The sequence below is a fragment of the Saccoglossus kowalevskii genome, chromosome 8 (assembly GCF_978046115.1).
Source record: "Saccoglossus kowalevskii chromosome 8, keSacKowa6.1, whole genome shotgun sequence".
Lineage (NCBI taxonomy): Eukaryota > Metazoa > Hemichordata > Enteropneusta > Harrimaniidae > Saccoglossus > Saccoglossus kowalevskii.
Window position 1 is genome coordinate 12,776,986 of NC_140648.1, and position 7,515 is coordinate 12,784,500.

General features: G+C 36.4%; 1 pseudogene; it reads left to right on the plus strand.

The window, feature by feature from the left end:
* The first annotated feature begins 1,015 nt into the window (after nucleotides 1–1,015).
* Nucleotides 1,016–3,418, plus strand: LOC144359959 (uncharacterized; annotated as a pseudogene).
* The last annotated feature ends 4,097 nt before the right edge of the window (nucleotides 3,419–7,515 follow it).

Here is a 7,515-nt window from a genome sequence, read left to right on the forward strand (position 1 = left end):
AAACAGGAAGCAATCATTCTTTGAACATTTAACGTTAATACTCATAAAGTAATTAGATTATGTATCTCTAAATGTTTTACTCACTCATTCTAAACTATTTACTATGATCTTCTGCTCTTAAAAGTTTCAAACATTTTCACATTCATAACTTAATTCTCATATCCTGGAACACATTTCATTATAACAAAATGGATCAACCACATGAAGACCCACAAGAAAGTCTGTGTGTAAAAATACTGGAGAAGTCTGAAAATATATTAACATACAAAAGAGCCAATGGCTCCACTGGAGAATGCTTCATTATAATTGTTGCAGCTGATCCAATCACTATTGGTACGTGTATACAACCATTTTCCTATGTAAAGAGAAACTCTTGCTACAGGATCACCAACGTAATTCAAAAGGGAGACTAGTACTAGGCATTATCAACATCAAATATATCATATGCTTCAAAGATAGACATACCTACCACAACTTTAAAGAACATTGTTACCAGAACAAGAGCCTGCTTCGAGCATGGAGAGAACCCTCAAGGCTGCCTTGGAATCTCTGGGTGTAATTTTGACTGTTAAATGGACAATTTCTCAGGTATGCTTAAAAACGTTCACTCTCTTTTTCAGCTCACTTGTCATCGCAGGTTGCTGAACAAGCTCATGGGTTGAATGATCCCTCATCATGTCAAATGACTCAAATGACTGGCTATAAATCTTAGTTTAGAAGTTAGTTCTTAAATGTTTACAATTAATTTCAGGTATCACCACTAAAGTACAGGCGAGATGGAACATTGCCTCCAAAAGTGTTGGCAATATAAAAATAACACAACCACCACTAAAGGTGGCTACAAGATTGGAGATATAATTCAAGTATACAATGCATTCTCTAAAAATATGGAAATTGGTTTCTCAGTACCAAACAAAAGTCACAGTGTGAAGTGTTCATTCCTGCAATAACCACAATTCTCGCTATCGCCAATACGTAAAGGTTACATAGATGGCGCTATCACGCTTCGTTCCAAATGCATTATGGGACGTGGAAAAAGTTGCTTCGGAGGCAAGACAAGTTTGAAATCACGGTACGTTCACGATTGTGTTCTCGTCATTTTGACAAGGAACAGCTGCAAAGTGATGGAAATGCAGTGGGGTTCCCCAAATATTTTTCGTGGAACAATTATGTACTGAATCCGAGAAAGTCGGGAGCAGTGGAGAAGCGAGCACAAGCCGACACTGCAGTCGCAAGCGGCACCCTGCCCGGTGCAAGCCTGGAGGCAGAGCCTGACGAGATTAGGGAACAGCCGTCTTCGCTGGATCACGACGAGCACCTACTACATGTGGCTCCCATATTGCCGATAGCGTTGGTAGAGAAGTCACCGTCCACTTGCAAACGAAGAAAATTAACAAGAATATTGTTTGCCGTAAGTTCACTTCATGCTTTTTTTTTCATGCGCAAATGCAGCAGCTGTATTTCCTAATATTAATAATATTGTAAATATGGGGATTTTTTTCCTTATCTTTGTATACGATTGTCGTCGTGCATCAGTCATAACTCATGTCTCTTACTTAGTTTTAGTCCTACTCATGTGCACTGTTATTGTTAATTTGCCACGATGAAATTAATAATGATAATCAAGACAATAGTTTAACATGATATTAAGAAATACATTTATGTTCTAATAGTCACATTTTATTAGAAATATCATCATCAGGTATCATTTGAATACAGGAATTATATAAATGCATCACCCAGGCCCATATTTTGAAAGGTACAGATGTTTTTTGATTTTTTCAAAATTACTCATGTGCACATCCCCTTTATCTGTGACGCGAAAAGCAACAATTTTTTTTTATTTACGGCCCTGAACATTAAACTTTTTTTTGCATGTTTTAGAATATTTTTTTTCCTTTTGAAATTATGCGCGATTTTTCTGTAAAATAGAATTATTTGATAATTGTTTGTTAATTTATGCATACAGGTATGCACTTCATTCCAGAAAACATCACTTATCATCAAGCATCAAGTTCTACAAAGTCAACTCAAAGCCTGCTCACTGCTGCTGACATCTGTCGTCTAGAGGTGAAATCAACTACACCGTCAAAGACTCCCGTCGAAGATCTGGTTGACAGCGCCATCCTTGGCAGCGACGAACGTGTCAACTTCTACACTGGCATCCAGTCAAAGACCATGTTGCAAGGTACATGATGTTCAAAGTGTTATACATTTTTTTTTCTTCATTTTTTTAACCCTGAAGAGGGAATATTTCTGAAAAAACGCTGAAATAATTTCAATATATATATAGGTACTAATTTTTTAATGTAAATACAAATTCATATGATTTTGAAATTTTTGACAAAGCAGTGAAGTACAGTGCAAACTTGGGCTTCTTGGGCCCAGGAAATTTACTTTGATGTACATTAATAATAAAAAAAGCATATTGACCAATATTGCTATTGAAAAGTATTTTGTTTTTTTGACAATGTATTAATTTGTTTTGTTTTTGTATATTTGTTTGTTTATTACCAGATCTGTTCTGTAGAAAAGGGAGCAGAGAAACTGAGGTTCTGGAAAGGGCCAGCCGGGGAACTAAGAACTACGAGGGAACACATCGTGCAAAGCCAGGGAAGCAGCACAGTGTGTCTATTTTCTTCCAGTTCATCTTGACACTGATCAGACTGCCATTACTCTTACTCGCTGATTTGTTTTGCATAGGTACAAAGACTGTAACAGAGATAACAGTTACCTGGTTAGCCTACTTGAACCAAACTATCGTTCCTGCTCTTGTCTTCTGGCCATCACAAGCTACAGTTAGAGCAAACATGCCATCAGATTTCAAGACGCGGTTTCCATCTGTACGTGTGATTATTGACTGCACCGATTTTTTTATGGATCGACCAGCTAACAAAGGGGAACAGTATAAGACCTTTTCACAATATAAATCACATAATACATACAAGTGTCTAGTGGGTATAAATCCTAATGGTGCATTTACTTTTGTCAGTTCATTGTGGGGTGGAAATGTCTCGGATAGGTACTTGACTGAGCATTGTGGATTGCTTGATAAACTCAATGAGGGAGACGCTGTTATGGCTGACAGGGGGTTTCATATTGAGGACTCTCTGTTGGAGAAAGGAGCAAAGCTTGTTGCTCCACCATTCACCCGGAAGACAACTGGTGGAGTAGGAAAGAGACTTAATGTTAATGAAATAAAAAAAACTTTCGCATCCATGTAGAAAGAGCGACACAAAGGCTAAAAACATTCAGAATTTTGAAGCACCAGATTCCAACTTCGCTCAATGGAGTTGCATCAATAATTGTTCAGGTTGTAGCTGCATTGTGCAATTTAAAAGGTCTGTTGTACTATGGGACCAATGAACTTGCAAAGAAACATCTGCACATAAAGAAGAAGCCGCTAAATGTAAATTGAGAACACTGGTTCTGGTGATGCATTTTTTTATCTTATTTTCTTTGTTTTGTTATGAAACTAATGTTAACATGCCTGTCACATACGACTTGTTTACCACTTCCGTGTGACTGAGAATGTTCTAGAACCGTACTGTGTCTGGGTGGAATTTTTAGATGTTGATTGAATAGGTAATAGGACACTGTAGAAGGTAATGGAACATTCTAGAAATTTGTAGTATGTTCCAGACTCATTATGTATGCTGATGTAATGGTCTATTTATAGACAGTGTGGGTATATATAGGGGAGTTATTCAGCACTGAGATCAGATCGGAGATCTCGTTGAATTGTGTTGGAGTTTAAGTATCTAGTCATTGGAGTAGTGGAGTTTTACCGCGTTATTGTACTTGATGTTTGCAGAGTATAATAATACCAGTACCAGTTGAAACCTCATCTGTTGGCTCTGTGTTCGTATTTTATCATCGCCGCCAGGGAAGTCTTTCTGTTACTGTTGTCATTTTGGTATTTGAACCATCACACATGTACTATACCAATTACGGTAATATTACGTTACGTGTGACACCTATAAATATTCTGTCATAAAGCCAATTAGAAATAAGATTGCTTTTATTTGACATCAATGTGCCTAAAGGCGGTAACCCGTTATTTCAAGATTTCATGTTCAGTGAAATAAAATTAAAAATAAGTCATAGATCCATCCTTGCATTGTAAATTCAGTACTTAAAGTTGCCCGGCATGACAGTCCACTTCCTAATAATCTTCTCTATATTTTGTCCATTATCAGGGTCAACCACACATTCTCATTGCAACAATCTATTGGTTATAGATGGTGAATAGAAGTGTTAACATATTTGTGAAACATGGAATGCCTTAACAACAGTACATCCTGTAACTATACCAGATGTTTTTTGTTTTGTTTTTTGTACTTTGTGAGTTACATTTCAGTTAATCATACATTCCTTTGCTGACACTCATTTTTAACAAATTCAGATAGCCCAATGTAAGGCAGAGAGCTCGTTATTATTTTTGACCGTAATGGTAATTACAAATTACGTGACAATATAATGATAATAACGGTAATAAATCCTAACCTAACAGTTGAACAGAACGATCATATAGTCAGTGGGATCACGCCAAGGGTCACGCACTTCGTTGCAAAATGGCCATGTGGTTGAAACTGGGTCATGGCGTGACGGATGAGGAAGACATCATTAAACATTCACAAAATCACAATAAAACGGGAAAGTGGTTGCATATTACGGCGTAGCCAACATGAGATATGAAAAACCTTACAGAACAAACGCCATGGATTTGAATCCCACTAGATACACACTCATCGGAACCGAAATTATCCAAAACCAGCAATGGTTGTGGCTTTTAACTCATCTGAACATTGAAGTAGTTAGCAAAATGAACACCACTCAACTGCCATCGAGATAAACAAAGCTTAATATGACAACCCACATGGTTCATTGGTTCGAATCTACTGGTTAGTACGATTTTTGAATGCTAGTGAGAACAGTACTATCAGAGTTAAAAGTAAATATGACTACATGAGTAACAGAATATCCTAGTATTCAAAGGGGTCCACCAGAAGAAAAGTTCGGAATCGTGGGAAGAGTCTGAAACCATCGTGAAAAGCATAATTAAAGGCAAATTAGAAAAAAATAGAGAGCATATCTAGAGGTATAACAGTTGTTGTTCATCTTGATTGTCATGAATATTTGTTTCAACTTGAGACTCCTAAAAGTGAGTGGTTGAAATCAGAAATTTGCATTTGGATTGCCAATTGCTGGATTCAGTTTGTTTTATATGGATAGGCCTTTATATGGTCATATGTTTTTTTTCTCCAAAGAACATTCATGTTTAAGGTAATATCGGTTGTTCTGGTGATCGTTTACCATTAAGTCAGCAAGCACATCCAGAAAAAAATGAACGTGGTTCTTGTACTCGATGTGGTACATTTCCACATCACAGTTGTACCATGTTGTAAATAAGCCTGACGATTACAAAGATTGGAACATCCTATCAGAAGCATGTGTCTGTAATATATGCAGACATTTCATTGAGAGAGAATACAAGAAGCAACATGCGTCATCATTAAAAAAAAACATTTTCTGAGCAGGTCCAGGAAAGGTTCCTTGTCTAAAATTGATGACAAGCACAGAATTTTGGCCAGGTTTAATTTACATGTGAGATTAGAAGTAGATACAATCCCAGATGAAGTTTCTATGTGTAATGTGCATCATCATCTTGGTATCAAAGGGTTTACCAATGGTGTTGTTTACCAGGGATTACCTGTCAGTGAAATAAAACATCCCCTTCCCCCACAGTTGCTGAAGGAGTATTTCAGTGAGCATTGAGATTATCCTGCAAAGCATGTTACACGAATCTTTACATGTATATCAAAAGTCAAAAAATTAATCAAAAGAGTTGCCACTCAAGTGATTCTGAATTAGCCGAGTTGATACAATCTGTTAAGGGAAAACATTTTGCTCCTGGTGGCAATCTTGAGGATATATTATTGGCCAAAATGCGTTTATATGTTGGTGACAAACTAACCACTGATGGGCATTTACTATTACAAGAGACAAATAATTACTTCTGTGAAGTAGCAACCAAGTTGCACAGTAAAAGGATTAATCCAGTACACCACTTACAAATTACACACAAAAATACTTATAGTGAAATGCAGCGTATCAAACTATTTGGTGAACACATCAATTTTTCAACTATAAAATCGAGTGGAAAAATAATTCCAAAATATGGTACACTTGTCTTAAGGAACAAAGATGTGTTAGACTTGTCATACGAAGTAAAGCCTATACTGAAAAACCAGAAGGGAACATTAAACAAGGTGAGGATGAGCTATCTGGTACTACATAATACTATATCTAGCATCTGAAAATTTGCATACTTGATTGTATGAAGCAAGGCAAGAAATTTGTGATTGATTATCAATCAGTTGATTTTTCCAAACTCAGTTTTAAAATGTACTGAACAATATAGATCCTGTTTTGTGGAATTGTGTGTGTTCAATAACACAAAATAATAGTGTGAGGACAGAAATGAAAAGAAAGCATTTTACTTGGACAGATCATTATTTAGGGTTTCATAACGAGTCTTCATTGGTCAAGCATAGGCGTTTCCTTCAGATTTTTTACAATATATGTCACCTGCTGTTCATTTCAAATAGTGATTGTACAAAAACATTGAAATTAATAAGACAATTTCTACTCCAAAAGAAATACACATATTGTGGTTAAAAAAATCACGATACCATTCAAGTCAGAACGCAAACAGAAGAGGGTATTATACCAAATAATATGGCTTTGCAATTACATTGGTATCATTCATGTTTTATTACCTAATTATAGGCACAGGTACATAAACATCGCCTGGTCCTTCCTCCCTATGATAACTCTGGTTACAAAGTTGAAAATGGTATGATTACACCACCATGGGATACCCCACAATTATACAAAATGTTGCGGACCGTGTTTTCTACACCAGAGGTTGCAAGTGTAAAAAGTCTGATTGTAAAAATAAATGCAGGAAAAGAAATCAATTCCGTGGCTCGGGAATATCGATAATTTTAGACACATCTGTAGACTAAGAAGATGACAATCGTCATGAAATTATTGAAGAAGAAAATGATGACACTGTGGATATTGAAATTGAGAAAGAATTTGAGTTGGATGAAGAAAGCCTGTAAGAAATAGATGAGTCGTGACAAATGTATACTGTATACATTCTACCAAATATGGAAGTGTAACCTTCGTGATTTTAGAAACACATAACCTACCATCAGTATGGAGATCTTGATTTATTGGATTTATTTGTCCATCCCGTGGCAGCAAGCCTGATGTGATTATTTGTGATGCGACTAGTTTAGCATATAAACGTATCTATGCCGAATGGAATGTGAAGGCACCAGCTACTGGCCAGTTATTATGTGGCAGATTAGTATTCAAATCTTATTTGAAGATATCATTAATTAACTGTTTTTAGCCCCCAACTGACACAGTCTGTGGACTTATGGATCGGGTTTCATTCGTCTATCAATCTCAGAAATTCATTCAGACGTAGTAGAGAAGCAG